This window comes from Sus scrofa, chromosome 14 (genome assembly GCF_054392235.1).
Source record: "Sus scrofa isolate SSC_HxYL_T2T_F1_AM1 chromosome 14, Sscrofa_HxYL_maternal_Yorkshire_Landrace_v2.0, whole genome shotgun sequence".
Classification (NCBI taxonomy): domain Eukaryota; kingdom Metazoa; phylum Chordata; class Mammalia; order Artiodactyla; family Suidae; genus Sus; species Sus scrofa.
The window spans coordinates 144,371,872-144,392,443 of NC_139396.1; the positions used below are offsets into that span (position 1 = coordinate 144,371,872).

General features: G+C 44.9%; 1 long non-coding RNA gene across 1 annotated transcript in view; it reads right to left on the reverse strand.

The window, feature by feature from the left end:
* LOC110256734 (uncharacterized) overlaps positions 1-12,545 on the reverse strand; it is a 70,993-nt gene extending 58,448 nt beyond the window's left edge. The window contains exons 1-2 of the long non-coding RNA XR_014826222.1: positions 12,472-12,545; positions 11,852-12,081 (exon numbers count right to left, since the gene is read on the reverse strand). This is a non-coding gene — a long non-coding RNA (uncharacterized LOC110256734). The remainder of the gene's footprint in view (positions 1-11,851; positions 12,082-12,471) is intronic.
* Positions 12,546-20,572: the final 8,027 nt, after the last annotated feature.

Below are 20,572 nucleotides of genomic sequence, written 5' to 3' on the forward strand. Positions count from 1 at the left end.
GAGGAATGGATAAAAATGATATGGCACTTATATATACAATGGAATATTACTCAGCCATAAAAAAGAATGAAATCATGCCATTTGCAGCAACATGGGTGGAACTAGAGATTATCATACTGCGTGAAGTCATACACAGAAATACAAATACAATATTAATTGTATATGGAATCTAATAAAAATTATACAAAAGAACTTATTTAAAAAGCAGAAACAAACACAGATTTCAAAACCAATCTTAAGGTGATCATAGGTGAAACTGTTGGAGGAGGGAAGAATTAGGAGAAGGGGATAACATACTGTACAAAATAAATGATTAATAAGAACCTACTGTATAGCATAGGAAAATCTACTTGATAGTTTGTAATAGCCCATATGGGAAAAAAGAATGGATATATGTATGACTGATTCACTTTGCTATACACTTGAAACTAACACAACATTGTAAGTCAACTGAATCCAATAAAATTATTTTTTTAAAAAAGGGCAAAGTAAAAAAAATTAACAATAGGGTTTATTATTAGTGGAAGAATATAAACCAATATTCTTGGGGTATGGGCCTGACATCTTACTTACTGTGGAATGTGTTTGATGTGGTGGCATGAAGAATGTAAAATTCTCAAGGGTACGTTCAATTACTTTGATTCTAATAATAGGTTTTAAGCTTCAATTATTAACTTCATCAAAGCAACCCTTGATAAACATATATCTTATGTTTTTGTTAGGATGCCTGGTGTGGTAAAGATAGAGAAAACTCATATATATAGGGCTGATGTTGGTTAAAAATTATTTTATATAATGATTTGTGCTTTTTTCATTACACCTGGTTTACAGTGTTCTGTCATTTTTCTACTGTACAGCAAGGTGACTCAGTTACACATACATGTAGAGATTCTTCTCACATGATGATGCTCCACCACAAGTGACTAGATAGAGTTCCCAGTGCTATACAGCAGGATCTCATTGCTTCTCCATTGCAAAGGCAATAATCTGCATCTATGAACCCCAAGTTCCCAATCCATCCCGCTCCCTCCACCTCCCCCTTGGCAACCACAAGTTTGTTCTCCAAGTCCATGAGTTCCTTTTTGGTGGAAAGGGCTATATATTAGATTCCAGGTATAAGTGAGATCATATGGTATTTGTCTTTCTCTTTCTGACTTCACTTAGTATGAGAGTCTCTAGTTCCATCCATGTTGCTGCAAATGGCATTAGTTTGTTCCTTTTTATGGCTGAGTAGTATTCCGTTGTGTATATATACCATGTCTTCTTAATCCATTCATCTGCTGATGGACATTTAGGTCGTATCCATGTCTTGGCTATTGTGAATAGTGCCACGGTGAACAAAGGGGTGCATATGTCTTTTTCAAGGAAAGTTTTGTCCGGATATATGCCTGAGAGTGGGATTGCTGGGTCATATGGTAGTTCTATACAGAGTTTTCTAAGGTGCCTCCATACTGTTTTCCATCGTGGTTGTGCCAATTTACATTCCCACCAAGAGTGCAGGAGGGTTTCCTTTTCTCCACACCCCCTCCAGCATTTGTTAAGTGTGGACTTATTCATGATGGCCATTCTGACTGGTGTGAGGGGGTCTCTCGTGGGTAGTTTTGACTGGCATTTCTCTAATAATTAGTGATCTTGAGCATTTTTTCATGTGTCTATTGGCCATCTGTCTATCTTTGGAGAAATGTCTCTTCAGGTCTTTTGCCCCCTTTTCCGCTGGGTTGTTGGCTTTTTTGCTGTTGAGTGGTATAAGTTGTTTGTATATTTTAGAGATTAAGTCCTTGTCAGTTGCATCATTTTAAATTATGTTCTCCCATTCTGTAAATTGTCTTTTTTTTTATGGTTTCCTTGGCTGTGCAAAAGCTTGTCAGTTTGATTAGGTCCCACTGGTTTATTTTTGCTTTGATTTCTGTTGCTTTGGGAGGCAGACCTGAGAAAGCATTTGTATGACTGATGTCAGAGAATGTTTTGCCTGTGTTCTCTTGTAGGAGTTTAATGGTGTCTTGTCTTATGTCTAAGTCTTTAAGCCACTTTGAGTTTATTTTTGTGCATGGTGTGAGGGCGTGTTCCAGTTTCATGGATTTACACAGGACTGTCCCATTTTCCCAGCACCACTTGCTGAAAAGATGGTCTTTTTCCCATTTTATATTCTTGCCTCCTTTGTCGAAGATTAATTGACCATAGGTGTCTGGGTTAATTTCTGGGTTCTCTGTTCTGTTCCATTGGTCTGTATGTCTGTTTTGGTACCAGTGCCACACTGTCTTGACAACTGTAGCTTTGTAATATTGCCTGAAGTCTGAGAGAGTGATGCCTCCTGCTTGGTTTTTGTTCCTCAGGATTGCTTTGGCAATTCTGGCTCTTTTGTGGGTCCATATAAATTTGGGGATTGTTTGTTCTAGTTCCATGATAAATGTCATGGGTGATTTGATACGGATTGCTTTGACTCTGTAGATTGCTTTGGGTAGTATGGCTATTTTTACAATATTAATTTTTCCCACCCAGGAGCATGGAATATCTTTCCATTTCTTTGCATCCTCTTTAATTTCCTTGATTAGTGTTTTATAGTTCTCAGCATGTAAGCCTTTCACCTCCTTGGCCAGGTTTATTCCCAGGTATTGGATTTTTGTGGGGCACAGTTTTAGAAGGTATTATATATTTGTATTTCTTTTCCAATAGTGCATTGTTAGTATACAGAAATGTGACTGATTTCTGACTGTCAATCTTATTATGTCCTACTACTTTGCTGAATTTGTTGATCAGTTTGAGTAGTTTTTGGGTTGAGTCCAAGGGTTTTCTATATATAGTATCATGTCATCTGCATACTGTGACGGTTTTACCTCTTCTCTTCCTATCTGGATGCCTTTTATTTCTTTTGTTTGTCTGATTGCTGTGGCTAGGACTTCCGATACTATGTTGAATAACAGTGGTGAGAGTGGGCATCCTTGTCTTGTTCCAGATCTTAGTGGGAAGGCTTTCCGCTTTTCTCCATTGAGTATTATATTTGCTGTGGGTTTGTCATGGATGACTTTTATTATGTTAAGGTATGTTCCCTCTATACCCAGTTTGGTAAGAGTTTTTGTTATCGTGAATGGATGTTGGACTTTGTCAGATGCTTTTTCTGCATCTATTGAGGTGGTCATGTGGTTTGGGCCTTTTCTTTTGTTAATGTGGTGTATGAGGGTTGATTGATTTGCCTTTGTTGAACCATCCTTGTGCACCCGGGATGAATCCCATTTGGTCGTGGTGTATGATCTCTTTTACATGTTGTTGCATTCGGTTGGCTAAAATTTTGTTGAGAATTTTTGTGTCTATATTCATCAAAGATATTGGCCTATGGTTTTCTTTTTTGGTGGTATCTTTGTCTGGTTTTGGTATTAGGGTGATGGTGGCTTCATAGAACGTCTTTGCAAGTGTTCCTTCTTCTTCAGCCTTTTGGAAAAGCTTAAGGAGGGTGGGTATACAATACTCTTTGTAGGTTTGGTAGAATTCGCCTGTGAAGCCATCTGGTCCTGGGCTTTTATTTGTAGGGAGTGTTTTTATGACGTATTCAATTTCATTTCTGGTGATGGGGATCGGTCTGTTCAGTTGATCCACTTCTTCTTGATTCAGTTTTGGCAGGCTGTAAGTCTCTGGAAAGTCATCCATTTCTTCTAGGTTGTCAGATTTGTTGGCATAAACTTGTTCATGATATTTGCTTACGGTTTGTTGCATTTCTGCAGTATCCATTGTGATATCTCCTTTTTCATATTTCTGATTTTATTTATTTGGATTTTTTTCTCCCCTCTTCTTGGTGAGTCTGGCCAAAGGTATGTCAATTTTGTTTATCGTTTCAAGGAACCAGCTCTTGGTTTTATTGATTTTTTTTTCTATTGTTTTTTGAATCTCTAGTCTATTGATTTCCTCTCTGATCCTTATGATTTCCTTCCCTCTGCTGACTTTAGGTTTTGTTTGTTCTTCTTTTTCTCATTCGTTTAGGTGGTGGTTTAAGTTGTCGATTTGAGATTTCTCTTCTTTTTTGAGGAAGGCCTCCATCACTATGAACTTCCCTCTAAGCACTGCTTTTGTGGCATCCCATAGATTTTGAGTGGTTGTGTCTTCACTATCATTTGTCTCGAGGTATTTTTTAATTTCCTTCTTGATTTCCTCATTGACCCATTGGTTTTTTTAGTGGCATGCTGTTTAGTCTCCATGTAGTTAGTTTTTTTGTTGTTTGTTTTTTTTTTTTTTTCATTTCTTTTCCTGTGGTTGATTTCTAGTTTCATGCCATTGTGGTCAGAGGAGATACTTGAAATAATTTCTATACTCTCAAATTTGTTGAGGGTAGTTTTGTGCCTCAGTATGTGATCGATCCTTGAGAATGTTCCATGCGCACTTGAGAAGAATGTATATTCTGACTTTTGTGGATGTGATGTCCTGAAAATGTCACTTAGGTCTAACTTTTCTATTGTGTCATTTAGGATCTCTGTTTCCTTACTGATTTTCTGTCTAGAGGATCTGTCCATTGATGGGACTGGGGCATTGCAGTCTCCTACTATGATTGTGTTCCCATCAATTTCTCCTTTTATGTCTGTTAGTATTTGTTGTGTGTATCTGGGGGCTCCTATATTAGGGGCATATATATTGATGATTGTAATATCCTCTTCTTGAATGGATCCTTTCGCCATTACCTAGTATCCATCTTTGTCTTTCTTTAGGGCCTTCATTTCAAAGTCTACCTTGTCTGATATGAGGATTGCAACTCCTGCTTTCCTGGCCTGTCCATTGGCATGAAATATCTTTTCCCATCCCCTCACTTTCAATCTATCTGTGTCCCTTGCCCTAAGGTGAGTCTCTTGTAGACAGCAGATTATAGGTTTTTGCTTTTGTATCCAATCTGGCCCTCTGTGTCTTTTGATTGGAGCATTCTGTCCATTGACGTTTAAGGTAATTATTGATAAATATGAATTTTTGTTGCCATTTTAAACCTTGTTTTCCAGTTGATTCTAGGTTTCACGTTCTTCCTTTCTTTGGTTGGATGATGTCTATTTATTTTCTGCTCGTGTACTTTTCTTTTTAGTTTTTGTGGTTGTAATGTTAGGTTGTGATTTGTAGTTGCCCTACTTTTGAAGTATTTTAACCCCTTCTTGTATCTGCTTGCGTTCATCTGATAGTCATATAGGCTCAAAAACTTCGTTAAAATAAAAAAAAAAGAATCTATATTTTCTTAACTTTCCTTCCCCACATTGTATTTTTTGAAGTTTTTTTTTGTTTGTTTTTTTGTTTTAGCATCTTCATGTTTAGATGTGTATGCTGGCTTATTTAAGTGATTGCTTTTCAATTGTGGTTTCCTCCATCCTATTTCTTCTTACTTCTTCTTCTTCTTCTTTTTTTTTTTTTTTATTTCAAGAAGCCCTTTCAGTATTTCTTTTAGAAAGGGTTTAGTATTGCTGTACTCTTTTAGCTTTTGTTTGTTGGAGAAATTCTTTATTTCCCCTTCTATTTTAAATGATATATTTGCTGGATAAAGTATTCCAGCTTGAAAATTTTTTCCCTTCAGGACTTTGAACATATCTTGCCACTCCCTTCTAGCCTGTAGTGTTTCTGTAGAGAAATCAACTGATAGCCTTATGGGGGGGGGTTCCTGTATAATTAATGCTTTGCTTTTCTCTTGCTGCCTTCAGAATCCTCTCTCTAACGTTTGCCATTTTTATTATACTATGTCTTGGTGTGGGCCTATTTGGGTTCCACTTGTTTGGGGCCCTCTGTGCTTCCTGTATCTTGATATCAGCTTCCTTAAGATTTGGAAAGTTTTCAGACATAATTTCTTCAAATATATTTTCAATCCCCTTTTCTTTTTCTTCTCCTTCAGGAATTCCTATTATTCATAGATTGGCCTGCTTTATCTTATCCCATAGAGCTCTTATATTGCTTTCATGTTTTTTCATTTGGTTTTCTGTCTACTGTTCTGATTGGGTGACTTCCATTATTCTGTCTTCCAAATCACTAATGCATTCCTCTGCATTATTCATCCTGCTCTCTAATGCCTTTAGCTCATTTTGCATCTCTGCAAATTAATTTTTCTAGTTTTTCGATATTCCTCCTTACATTTTCTTGTTCCTTTCTAAAGGAATCTGCATTACTGTTCATAGTCACTCTTAATTCCTTGATGTTCAGCTTTAGTTCCTTCAGTATTTTCACCATCTCCTTTTTGTCCCTTTTTTTGTCTTTTTTAGGGCCCCACCTGTGGCATATGGAAGTTTCTAGGCCAGGGGTCGAATCAGAGCTGTAGCTGCTGGCCTATTTCACAGCCACAGCAACACAGGATCTGAACTGTGTTTGCAAACTACACCACAGCTCATGGCAATGCTGGGTCTTTAACCCACTGAGTGAGGCCAGGTATTGAACCCACAACCTCATGGTTACTAGGTTTCACTAACCACTGAGCCATGATGGGAACTCCATTATCTCCCTTTCGAACTCAGTGTCCATCAGACTGCGGAGGTCTGTTTCACTGTCTGTTGCTTCAGGTGAATTCTCCTGCTCTTTTAACTGGGAATGGTTCCTGAGCTTCTTCATCTTGCTTATGTTTTCTTTTTCTGTGAGTTTAGGGAGGCTAAAGTCTTAGTGGGTTACTTCTATGCAAGAACACCCTTTTGTATCTTGTGCAGGGTTAGTATTTATTTTTGGCATGGGAGTTTGGATATTTGCTGTCTCTTTCTTCAATGTGAACAGGCTGTTATCCCCAGGGTGCTCAGTGTGTTTCCAGGGAGAAGGAGGCAATGAGGAGGACTAGTAGTCAGTGCCTGGTTGCTGGGATCTTAGCAGCAGCAAGGACCTGCAGGATGGTGGCACAGGTTACTCCTAGTTGCAGGGCCCTGGGAAGTGGTAGTGGGCCTTAGGCAGGTTTACAAGGTGCCCAGAGAATTTGGCACTGGCAGCAGCAGGGTGTGTGAGTTCCCAGGGTATTGAGAGCAATAACAGGTAGTGTTTGACCACAATGTCCTCCTCTAAGGTGATTTATGGCCACAAGTGGTGTCTTTTCAGGGACCCCTAGTGGTAGAGGGCCATGCCCACCTCTGGAGTCAGTGATAACTGCAGTGGTTTTCCCTGACACCTGTAGACTATGCAAGAAGCACCCTGTCCTGTTTAGTCCACACAAGAGGTATTGCACAGACTGCTCCTAGTTACAGGATCCTGGGAAGTGACAGAGATCAGGCATGTGGGTACTGCCCAAAGCATTCAGCAGTGGCAGCAGCAGGGCCTGTGTGTTCCCAGGGGTGAGAGAACACCAAACATGTGGTGTTTGGTCACAATGCCCTCCTCTGTGGTGCCCTTGAGGTGACTGGAGCTGCAAGTGGTGCCTCTTCACAGACCACTAGTGGGAGTGGGCCACTCCCACCTCTGGAGCCAGAGATAACTGCGTTGGTTTGCCCCCGCCTCCTGTAGACCATTTAAGAAGCACCTCGTCCTGCTTAGCTCCCATAGGAGGTGCTGCACAAGCTGCTCCTAGTTGCAGGTTTCTGGGAAGGGATGGTGATTAAGCATCTGGAAACAGCAGTAGGGGAGGTGTGTTCCCAGGGGAGTAAGGCAACAGTAAGGCAACAACAGGTGGTGCTCAATTGCAGTGACTTTTTTTTTTGGACCCCTGAGGTGACTGGGGCCACAGGTGGAGCCCACTCACAAGCCCCCGGTGGTTGCAGGCCATGCTTCCCCTTAGGTCTTGGAGACAACCACAGCCTATAGATACCGCAGGAGACACCATTTTGCACTTAGCCCACCCCCATTGCCCTTAGCCCAGATGAGAGGTGTCTGGCCACCTGTAGCTTGCACACGAAATGCCTTGTCTCCTATAGCCTGAGTTATTGGCTTCTCACCACCCATAGCCTGCACCAGAGGTGCCCTGCCCTCTGAGGGACTGCAAATTCAGGGAGATTCCTATGGAAGTCCACCACTCCTCATCTCATCCTCCCCAGCAATGGCACCTTGCTTCTCCTGCTGGCCCAGACTGTCTCTTGGGTTCCCTCTGCCATAGCGCTCCACTCCCAGCCAGTAGAACACCACTCACCTGCCAACGACACACCGCTCCGTAGCCCCTCAGGCTCTCCCCACACAGCCAACCCTAGTCCTCTCCCTGGAACTTACCTCCGGACCTGAGTCTCAGCGCCCAGCCATGGCCCCGGCATCTCAGTCTGTGGTGTCCTGGGCGATGATGCAGATGATCTCTGTGGTTCTCGCTCTACTTTGCCCTCCTCAGTCCAACTGCTGAGCTTTTCTCAGTGACTCTGAGGTCCCTCTGACTCAGCTGATCTTTCCACCAGTTGGGTGGCTTCTCAGAATGTGGGTTCCTTTTCTCCTTCACAGCTCCCTCTCAGGAATGCTAGTCCTGTCATGATTCCTTTTCTCTCTCTTTTTTTCTTTTATTCTACTCAGTTATGTCAAGAGTTTCTCGCCCTTTTTGGAGGTTTAAGTTCTTTTGCCAACATTCAGTAGATGTTCTGTGCCAATCGTTTTACATGTAGATGTGTGTTTTTGATGGATTTGTGGGAAAAGTTGAGCATGGCGTCTTACTCCTCCGACATCTTGATCCTTCCCCCTATTTTTCTTTTTACAGTGGGTGATTTGACAGGAATCTTCTTAGCTAATCCATCCTTGGACATCATCTTCCATGGTACATAGCTGGTAGTAGTGTATTTTCATTGCGTAATGTGAGTGGGAACAGTTTACTCTCATAGGAGGCCTCATGTATGGATTTCCCCTATTCTCAGGTTAGACACTTCAAATGAGAAAAAATTCACTTCATGATTATATTTGTAGCAGTAAATAGGATTTTCTTCACACAGCACTTTCCAGCTTTTCAGGGATAACCACTACATTACTCTGACTGCACACACCATATGGAAGTTTTCACCGATACACTCATTCATCTCATCAAGAGCACTAATGCTAATAATCTTCAAATTTTGAGATGTGTTTGCATCCAAATAAGAAGCCCTAGTAGAGGAACTAAGTACTACTAACCTAGAATGGTTACCGAGATGCTCTCCACCATACCTACGTGTGATGATCCTACCTGTGTAAATTTAAAATGGGGAAGGACTCAAACCTTCTTCAACCGCTTTCAAGCCAACACCATAACAATTGTGTCTTTCTTAGTAAATGAGATAACAATAAAAAGTGATGTAACTTTGTGAAAGTTAAATCATAGGTAAAACTCTTGTATATCACTATGGTTATGGTATCTCCATTTCAGCTAGGCTCTTGAGATGCAACATCACCTTATGAAAGAACTTTTCCATTTTCATGATCACACAATAATAACCATTTTTAGAGTAAGTTCTCTAGCCCTCTACATTATTTCATGAATACTGGCAACTAAATTGACTCATACACACATACATTAGATGCACAAATAGAGACATTTTGAACGATTTACCAACTATCATTCTGATTTTTTTTTTTTTTTGGTCTTTTTAGGGCTGCACATGCAGCATATGGAGGTTCCCAGGCTAGGGGTCGAATCAGCGCTATGGGTGCTGGCTCACACCACAGCCACAGCAGTACAGGATCCGAGCCATGTCTGTGACCTATACCACAGCTCACAGAAATGCTGGATCTTTAACTCACTGAGCAAGGCCAGGGATTCAACCCAAGTCCTCATGGGTACTAGTTAGATTCGCTTCCACTGAGCCATGACGGGAACTCCCATTCTGAATTTTAAAAATCAAAGTAGAGTTGATTTATCTTGTTTCTTCAACTTCTATTGTATAGGAAAGTGACCCAACATAATTCTAACCTTAATTGCCCTGTCATCGCTATAAATCCTTTACATGATACATGAAATAAATAACTCTTCCCTAACCAGAAAAATTATGGGCCATCAATGATACTGAAGCTAAGAATACACAGATTATGAAGATTTTAATTGTGACTCCTCTTATAATCCCCACATCAGACCTAAAACTAGGAGAATTATGACTAATAGAACTCAACAACCGAGTAGTATAGTCATCAAATACTAGTTTCATCTGAAAGTGTTTTACACTCATGAACTATCCCTTCTTTAGGCCTAAAAATAGCTGCTATCCCAGGACACCTAATTTAAAGAACCCTAAGATCAACAGGATCAGGCCTATATTGTGGACAATGATCAGTAGAAGTCATTTTCCTGCATTCAAAGACAGGAGAGAGGGAGGTGGCATAGACTGGCTGAGATGTTGGTGAATCTGGAGCCCATGGCAGACTTGTTCTCCAAGCCCCAGGACAGGAATGGGGCCTCTGGGGTCCCAGACCACTGACCACGCTCTCCTGAGTGAGATCTGGGGAACATTCTTGTTGGTGATGAGGTGTCCCAAGCATGGCCCAAGTGTGGCCCCAGCACTGTGTCCTGTGCGGCCCCATGCTCTTGGAACTTCATCCCATTTCTGGGGGTCTGCCCTGCAGGGTTCTTCCTGCCACAGGAGCTGAGACTATCCAGCAAGCAGTTGGTAGGAAGAGGGGAGGGGAGCAAGGACATCAGAGGAATCTCATTCAGACACCAGCATCCCAGGAGCACCAGCAGGGACAGTGGTGACGATGACACAGATGAGGCCCGGCCCAAGAGATGGGACCAGAGGGCCCCACAGGTGACTGATCAGGTCCTGGCTCATCTGTGCCCCTGACACCCTGTCCCTAAATGCAGGGTCTTCAGATACAAACAGGCCGAGATTCAGACTGAAAGGTGGCTCTTCCAAAATGGCCCATTGGCAAACATGATAGGATTCTACTCAAATGGGGACCCTGGGGTGGACAACTCATGCAGGGAAGTGGACAGCAGGGCTGGGGCTGTGGGAGGGGGTGGGGAATGAGACTTTCAAGGTTATGGACTTTGGGGTTTATGAGATGAAAAGTTCTGGAATAGTGGTGATGGCTCCACCTCAAAGTGAATGTACTACCTGATGCCTTGGAATCATGCACTTAAAATTGTGATGATGGTAAAGGTGTGTGATGTGTGTTTATTTCACTTAAAATAAATTTTATAAATGATATTTTGTTAATTAAGATTCCAATTCAACTCTCCTTTATCACAATGTCCAAGGCCCAGACACCGCCCCCACTTTGGGGACCAACTTGGTACCATCCCAGGGCACATGGGGGACCATTCTTAGGGGGTCTAGTCTGTGCTACCTGAGCTCTGTCCAGGGGAACCCAGACAGCAATGACCCTCATGGATTAGATATGATATATGATAGGCTAGGATATTAATGTGATGCCACAAAGGGTTGTCACTCAACAGAAGCCAGAGCAGCAACTGCTCCAAGGTACTCATCCTCATATGAACTTGACAAGATTAAGAAAATGCCCCACAGGTTAATCAGGGCAATACAACTCAGATGTTGGAAATCATAAAAAGGTCAAGACACGCTGCAGGCAAAGAGCAGATACAGGGTCTCCCTCTGCATGTGAGCCTGGCACACACAGATGGGGTGACTCCACCTCCCCAGGCCCACACCTGAGGTTACATGTCCACACTAACCAGTGTAACCCCACCTCCCTTGACTCCACACCTGGGGTCACACATCCACTCTCCAGGGTAACCCCACCTCCCAGACCCCCATCTGGGGTCACACATTCATACTCTCCAGTGTGACCCACCTCCCCAGACCCCACACCTAAGGTCACATGTCCACTTGGTCAGGACACCACAGCTGTGCTGGGTGGGTCCCCCATGTGGAAATGAACTGGGTCCCTAGGCCTCCTGGGACTGTAGAAACAAGCGCAGGATCCATCTCCTCTCCCCACACTAATCCCAGAGAAGCCCTACTCCTGCTTTTTTCACTCTGGTTCTGTGTGGTTTTCATTGTTTTTAAAGTTTTCATGCTAAAGTTGAACACACTACCTTGGTTCTGGCAGGTTCAGCCCTTTCCTTTCTTGCTGCGGTGCTGAGAAGGTTCACGGGACAGTAGGGCTGAAAGAGGAGGGCCAGTCCGGACTCCGCAAGTTGGGATAGCAACCGGAAGGGGATCACAGCAGCAACCTCACCTGATGCCCATCGGCCTTAAGACGGGATCTACGTGCTCAGCAATCAATTCACCAGATAAACCTGGCTCTTTCCTCGCCCTGTGCATGCTGTTGAATTGGAATAATTAGGAGCTAGCGCACCTGAGGAGTCTCCATGAGCCCTAGGGAAGGTGAACCTTGCCGGGTAAGGCCCCTCCCACAGCCCCGACCCCTGGAAGGGCCATGTAACCACACTCAGAGCAGAGGCTGTTACACACACAAGCCCACCTCAACTCCAGACCCCGAATGTCTAAGCACTGACATTTAGATGCAGGCATGAAGCTTTCTAGGATGGAGGCCAGGCCAGGTCCCCATCCAGATCTCCATGTCCCCCCCTGATGCTTCAGGAGTCAGGCCAGGTCTCCACCCAGTTCTCCAAGGTACAGTGTACAGAGAACACAGTCAGGTCTAAATAGCATGTGCTCAGGTCTAAACTTTACAAGTATAGACAGAACTTGCCAGGTGTAAACTAGCTCAGGGCTGCTCTCCTAGGAGGCACAGGTCACACACATGCAGGTCTCTCATCTCTGGACAGGAGGCTCACCCTGGTGCAGGAAATAGGATGTACATGTCATGTAGAATAAATTAAACTGGACTCCACACTTCACCTACATTAGGAAACTGAACAAAATCTTTCTATCATAAAAATTTCAACATGCAAAACAAAGACGTTACCAATTTCTCTAGCCACGTGATGGGCAGTATCCAGGGGTCAACTGAAAGCTCCCTATAGTGCAGCCTAATCTGCAAGGACAGACCAGAAGTAGCCTGATTCCAGCTTACTGGGCTCCCAGCAGGAGGTAGCCCACTGGAAGCTGGGGCAGGAGTTCCACACAGTCCAGGCGGTGAGAGCTGGTCCATCCATCCTGTGGCCTGGTTCCAGGTGGAGCATATTCAGGGCAGCCGAGAGCCCCACACTCCAGGTCCTGCTTCACAGCTGCATGTGTAGGAGGACTGACTTGCTCCCAGTCAAGCAACTTTGAGCACCAGGGCAGATGCCCAGAGTGTGCACCATGCTGCCTGTGAGGGGAGAACAGGAGGGAGAGGTTGGGGCTCAGAAGCCATCCGAGGGGAGAACCAAGGTCTGAGCTCCTGCCCCACAGGATGCAGTGCTTGCTCTTTCAAAAGCACGGGGTCTCACACAAAGGAGACCTAGTGGGGGTTGCCAAATTCCGAACCCCAATGCTGAGTTTGGAGAGCATAAACCCTCCTGAATGGGCGTGGGGACTCTGAGGAAAGAGGCACTGACCCCATCCAAGTTGGGTCCACACCAAGCAATGAGAACACAGGAGCTAAGTTCAGGGCCTGGAGACCAGGCAACAGGAGGGGAACCTCCCAGCCTTGGTGAGGCTCTCCAACTGTGACGCTGTAGCTTAAAGGGGACCCAGAGAAGATGAGTAAGTGTAATGAAGGCTGGATCCTGAATGGGGCTTAAAGAAGGTGTGAAGGACATCACTGAGTCAGTTATAGGGATCAGGAGACAGATTCCGTGTTAGGACATCCTGTTCCATCCACTTAAATGCCCAAGATTCGTGACCTTTACTTGGCTACACAGGATCATTTGAGCCCAATTCAATCTACAACTAACTTGCAGGTGGTTCTGGTAAACACATGGTATATGCATATGTATGCGTGTATACAGCACAAATATATGTACACACTAGCATATGAACATGCACATGGATGCACAGAACACATAAGCCCATGTGCAAAGACATGCATGTGCAAATGCACCCACATAGCTACACATACCCATGCACAGCAATTGTATGCACATAAGCAATCTGCACACATAGCACACACATAGGGAATAAAGTGAATATTGTAAAGCATTAATTCCTGAACACAATGAAGCTCATATGTATTCTCTTTTTCTTAGCTTTGATGTTTTTCAAAATAAAAACAATTTAAGAAAAGTTAATGGCAAATGACTTTTGATTCACAGGACTTCCTGAAGTTATTCCATAAATATTATGACATGAGGAGTTTTCTGGTGGCCTAAGTGGTTAAGGACTCAGTTTTGTCATTGCTATGGCTCAGGTTGGATCCCTGGCCCTGGGAACTTCTGCATAACATTATGACATGAGAAATTAATGTAGGTACTACTTGTATTTATTGATGGATGAATGGAGAAGCAAAACATAGTCCATCTAGGAGTTCTTGCTGTGGCACAGCAGGTTAAGGATCCAGTGCTGTATCTGTGGTGGTGCGAGTTCAATCCCCAGCCTGGCACAGTGGGTTAAATATCTGGCATGGCAACAGTTATGGCATAGGCTGCAGCTGCAGCTCAGATTTGATCCCTAGCCCAGAAACTTTCATGTCATGGGTGTGGCCATTAAAGAAATGGTCCATCCATACAATGGAATATTATTTGGCTTTAAAAGGAAGGAAATTCTGACATAGGCTATAGCATGAATGAACCTTAAGGGTATTATGCTCGTGATGTAGACTAGACAAAAAAGAGCAAATGATGTTTGATTCCATTCATACAAGGCCCCTAGAGCTGTCAGATCCATAGAAACAGGAATAAGGTGGTGGGAGCTAAGGCTGAGGGAGGGGAAATGGGAAATTAGTTTTTAATGGGGACAGTGTCAGTTTTTCCAGATGAAAAAGTTCTGGAGATGGATGGTGGTCATGGTTACAAAGCATTGTGAATTATTTCATGACCTTGAAATGTGCACTTAAAAATGGTTAAGATGGGGAGTTCCCACTGTGGCTCAGTGGAGACGAATCCAACTAGCGTCCATGAGGATGAGTGTTTAATCCCTGGCCTTGCTCAGCAGGTCAGGGATCCACTGTTGCCATGAGCTGTGGTGTAGCTTGCAGACACAGCTCGGATCCCTCATTGCTGTGGCTGTGTTGTAGGCTGGCAGCTGTAGCTCCTATTTGACCCCTAGCCTGGGGACTTCCATATGCCTTGGGTGTGGCCCTAAAAAGCAAAAAAAAAAAAGTAGGTTACGATGGTAAATTTTATGTTATGTGCATTTGATCACAGTTTTCAAAAATTTTTGAAAAAGAATAGGAAATAGTCCATGAATGCAGCAAGATGCACAACTTCACTAATAACCCATGGAATTAAAACTATGAGCAAAAAACTGTGTGCACACGTACTAGACTGGCAAACATTAAAGACAGAGTATTAAATAGTATCAAATATCAGCAGGATGTGGAGCAATGGAAAGCCTAGTACCTGGTGGGGGTAAAACCCCCTCTGAAGTAATCTAGTCTCAGATTGCCAAATCCATGCACACATGGACTCACAGTGCTTCTCCCAGTTAAATACAAACCCACAGACACTCCATGTGACCAGAGCCCAGGAGGAAGGGTGAGATGGGCCTACAGGTTCATGAGACCAGGGCCCCATGGTCTCATGTGAAACCAACTCACTGGTCAGTGTCTTATGAGGACTGTCCCTAGGGTGCCATGTGGGGAACAGAGAATACTCAGGGGCCATGGTACTACCTTCAGTTCAGGCCCACCCATGGCAACTTGGGAAGCTCTGAGGCTCCAGGGTAGGGTCTTTCCTGCCTCTTCCAGCTTCTGGGGGCTCCAGGTGTCTCTGGACCTGCGGCTGCATCCCTCCCAGAACACACTGCCCCAGAATGTGCCTCTTTGGTGATTGGGTTACTTTGAGCTGAAGGCCACTGAGAACCAGCAGATGCAAGGAAAGCTCTAGAACAGGGCCTGAGCTTTCCTCCTGCAAAGGAAATTCACATTCACAGAAGAGATGCCCATTGAAAAAACCCCACTAAACACCTTCAATCACAAGGGTTTCCTGGCTGCCTTCCTGTAACTTACTCTCCCCCATAGAAGCCAAAATCCTGTTCCTCTGAACAGCCCAAGATGGGTGACAAGCCTAAGTTCTATTTACCTTTGGGTGGGGTTATCATTGCTGGGATCCCCCATGCTAATGTGTGAGGCCCCAAATGCTTCTATGAACTAGCATTATCCTAACGAAATCATGTGTGTCTTTCTATTGTCGATATTTCCTTAGGCTTAGCCTTATGTATGGGGCCCCAGCTGGATGTGGGGCAGAAGAAAAAATATTCTTTCCTGCTCCACAGACTCTGCAGAGTGACCTTCCCTTGATATCTGGTCACCTTGGTACCTGATCACCCTGGAGAGCTGGCCACCACAGGTACTTGGTCACCCTGAGTACCTGATCCCCTCATCCCCACCTCCCCAAAGAGATGTCTGGTCACAAGGATCATGGTGGGTCAGTTTGGCCAGAATCCCTACTGATCCCTAGTCTACTCTTAGCAAGTGTCCATCGTGACCTTCTCATCCTGCTCACCAGTCGTAAACCCCTTGGAGTCATTATATAGAGTGGCTCCTTTACCCTCATTGTAACAGCTCCTGAATAAAATCTGGTTTTGCTGCTTTAATCACCATCTGGCTGGTTCTCATTGAAAGAGGACTGAGTAGGAGGAAAAGATGGCTTTCTACATGCCAAGGAGGGAGACTGCAGGAGAAACAACTTATCCATACTTTGAACTTGGAGCTCCAGCCTCTGGAACTCATGAGACAATAAATGCGTGTTGTTCAACCACCCCATCCTTGGTGTGTGTTGTGGTGGCCCCAGGAAACAGACACCATCCTTGACAAAGAGGTGGCCAAGAGCTGGGTTTGCACCTGAGCTCCACTACCTACGATATGCCTTTGGACCCCACTGCCCATGCCTCAGTTTCTCACCTGTAAAATGGGATTGATTGGTAATAAGGCACATCTCACAGGGTTGTAGAGTGGATTCTGTGAGCTAACGTATGTGAGGCCCTCAGGCCTGGGGCCCATGATAACCATGCAGCATGTTGGCCATCACCCTGACATTCTGGACCTTCTCTGAGGAGGAAGACTTCCCTCTATTCTGGAGGTGGTACCAGCTCTGGCTATTAGAAACTCTTTGTATATAGCTAAGAGGGATAAGAATTTGCCATCCTAAATATGCCACTTTGGCACAAGGGTCATGTTGGGCTGAAAGCAACTGAGAAGCAGTGAAAAGAAACACTCTGCCCTCCTCCATCTGCCTTTCCCCTTTGTGGGGCTCTCCCACTCCCTCTCCTGCACCAGGAAGGGGAGAAAAAATCTCATCATCTGAGAGGGTTCCAACTCCAGCTTGAGTAAGAACCTCACTAAATCAGCTCTCTTTTCCATTATTTCCCCCCCGTTTATTTACCTTCCCACAACTTAGAACCTGCCCTTAGAAGCTGAAACCTGTTTTCATTTGCCACATCACTTCTCCAGTAACTTATCACCCTTTGTTAAAACAGCACATAAGGGAGTTCCCACTGCAGTTCAGTGGGTTAAGAACCTGACATAGTGTCCATGAGGATGTGGGTTTGATCCCTGGCCTCACTCAGTGGGTTAAGGATCCGGCATTGCTTCAAGCTGTGGGGTAGGTCACAGATGCAGCTCAGATTCCACATTGCTGTGGCTGTGGTTGTGGCTGTGGCATAGGCCAGCAGCTGCAGCTCCAATTTGACCCCTAGCCTGGGAACTTCCATATGCCATGGGTGCAGCTGTAAAAGAAAAAGAAAAAAAATTAGCACATGAGTTCTTAGGTCTGTCTCTTTGGGCCTCCTCTTCTTTTCTGTGAAGACCTCTGTATACAGACATAATCAATCTTTTGCTCCTGTTAATCTGTCATTGGTCAGTTTAATTTGACGATCCCTGGTACAGAACATAAGAGGGGTAAAGGAAAAGTTTTTCCACCCCTACATGGCATCAGGTATACCAATAGTTCTTGTTCTGCCTCAGCAGCAGCAGAAACCCACCCTCTCCCCATCTGTAAAACACCCTCAACTAGCAGCCGTGCCTCCTTATAGCCTGTCCGTGACTCTCTCTCACCTTGTGACCCGTCTCATAAATGCCCCTCCAGGAGTGAGCTGGGGACCCCAGACCACCAGGGGCTTGTGACATTCAGACAGCAAGTGTCCAGGTGGCTGGAGCTGGACTCAGCCATGCAGCACACATGGGAGTGATTCTGTCCAGCTTTCCAGCTGTGATGGCCCACATATCACCCCACAGGTTTCTGAGATGCCAGTGGACCAGGCCTAGAACCCCACCCTCAGGACTCTGTAGTGCAGGATGACTGCACCTCAGGGACCCTAAGTAGCAGTGTGGTCAGCCTCAACATAGGGACACACACCTCTGCTGCCCTTATTAGGAGAACAGGGGTGTGTCTGCACCCCTCCCAACCATCCAACCTCTTCACCGCCAACTGGAGTCTTGACCTGAAACTGCACCCTCCTGGATCCTATCCCAGTTGGGCCAGGTTTCAATGATCCCACACTGAGGGGCTCAAGTGACTCTTGGGACCTCATGGGATTCCCCATTCTACTTTTAAGGGAAAACCACTGTGTTTCTTTTTTTCTTTTGCTTTTTAGGGCTGCACCCACAGCACATGGAAGTTCCCAGGCCAGGGGTCGAATTGGAGCTGCAGCTGCTGGCCTATACCACAGCCACAACAATGCCAGATATGAGTCATGCCTGCAAACTACACCACAGCTCACAGAAATGCTGGATCCTTAACCCACTGAGCAAGGCCGGGGATCCAACTGGCAGCCTCATGGATACTAGTCAGGTTCATTTCCGCTGAGCCACAGTGGGAACTCCAAAACCACTGAATTTCAAGTGATGGGAACCAGAACTCACCAAGCCAACATGTGCCCATTTGGCATAAGGATTTTTCTGAGTGGAAGGACACTGAGACCCAGGAGATGCAGAAAACACTCAAGAAGAGGGCACAGGCTTTTCTTCTGTAAAGGAAACTCACTTTTATAACAGAAATGCCCACGGTAGGGACCTCTCCTCCTGTCATATCTGGGAGAGGAGACTGCTTAACAGGTCTCATCCTTGGACAAGTCTCTGGCTTGACTCTGCATCACAAACTCCGCTAAACACCCTTGTTCACTGGGCTTTCCTGGCCGTCTTCCCATAACTTACTCCCCCCAGACTCCTTTCCTGTGTCCAGCCCAAGATTATATTTAAGTCCCCAGTTCTCATTGCCCTCTTCAGTCACATTTCTTTATAAACTCCCACACATGCATATGTCATTTGATCTTTTCTTCTCTTGTTAGTCTGTCTTTTCTCAGTTTAACTTCTGGGTTCCAGGCACTGAACCTGGAAGGGGAGAGAGCACTGGAGCTGCCATCTGTCGTATTGGCATCTTCAGGAATGGTGTGTATGGGTTGTTAAACATGGCTAGTGTAGGAAATTAACTTACGCCCCTACGATTGAATAAACTGCTTGAAGAATAAAAGCAGCAAATCCTAAAAACTCCCCACTGTTACTGTAGACCTCACTGCTCTGGCTCTCACCCCCTCCCACCCACAGTGCCTGTGGTGGAAAGACTCCCTGGGGTTCTTCCAGCCCCTGTGCTCAGAAGTGTCATGCTGGAAATTTGAAACTGACCACTGTGGTAATACCTACACCCCAGAAATGGCAAATGCCACAACCCAGTCTTGGTTGATTATTTTGCTGATGGTCTATACTTAGAAAGTGATGAGGACGGTGTGACAAGTGCAAATCAGATGCACGAGTGTGTGTCTGTGGTGCTGCATCAGAAAGACTGAGAGAATATGCTTCCACATCTGAAACCCAGGACATGATCCAGCAGAGGCTGCTGATGTCACAGAGGAATCAATGAGGTTCTGCTCAATTGGGTTCCTAGTCTTTCTCCTTAATTATAAGAAAATAGCAAGCCATATTCATGATGTCAGAACCGCTCTTGTGTGTCAACCGGGGGACCAGGGGAGCTGAGAAAAAACATCCACAAAACATCCCGTGAGGACCTGATTCTCTGCCACCGGACTCTGTTTACATCAGAGTCCTGCCTACTAGTATTTTTTGTTAATTGTGCACTACACATCAGTTCAGCTAATGTTTGGGGGAGCATTTTGGGGAGCTCATTGCCAATAGAGGATTGTGTGGTATCTGTTATCACATGATATCAGCATATTATCATCCTCGTTATCTGTGTACCACTGTTCTTCCCATCAGCTTATATCATTAACCGTGCATGCACACTGGCTCCTCTTTCCCAAGAGAGCCAGGTCTTGACCATTGGCCAGCATGCCCCTTCCCACAACCCTGTCACCACTCCCAGTAGAACCTGAACCCTGAAATGTCAGCTGGACTCGTACCTAAGACCTAGGTGTCCAGGAGTATGGATTTTCCAGACTTTCACCTCAATTCCATCACTTGCTGAATTGGATAAACATGGCCACTTTGCACACTTGGAGGTCAGCGAGGGCAGTGGGCAGAGGTCCTACCAGATGGAGGAGGAGGACCATAGCGTGTCTGACCAGCAGGTCCATGAGTACGGCTGTGTTGAAGCCTAGCATGGTTCTCACAAGAGAACCAGACATGGATGCTGCTGCTCCAGGACATCTGACTCCAACAGGCTGTGGGAGGGAGGGTCGCCCCAAGAGACCTCAGCCTCAGCTCAGGCCATGAATGAAAGAATGAATGAATGAGTGAGGAAGAGGCAGTGACCCTGCAGGGTATTCACAAGGACTCCCGCCCCCCTCTTCCCCGAGAAATTCCAGTCACCCCCAATAGG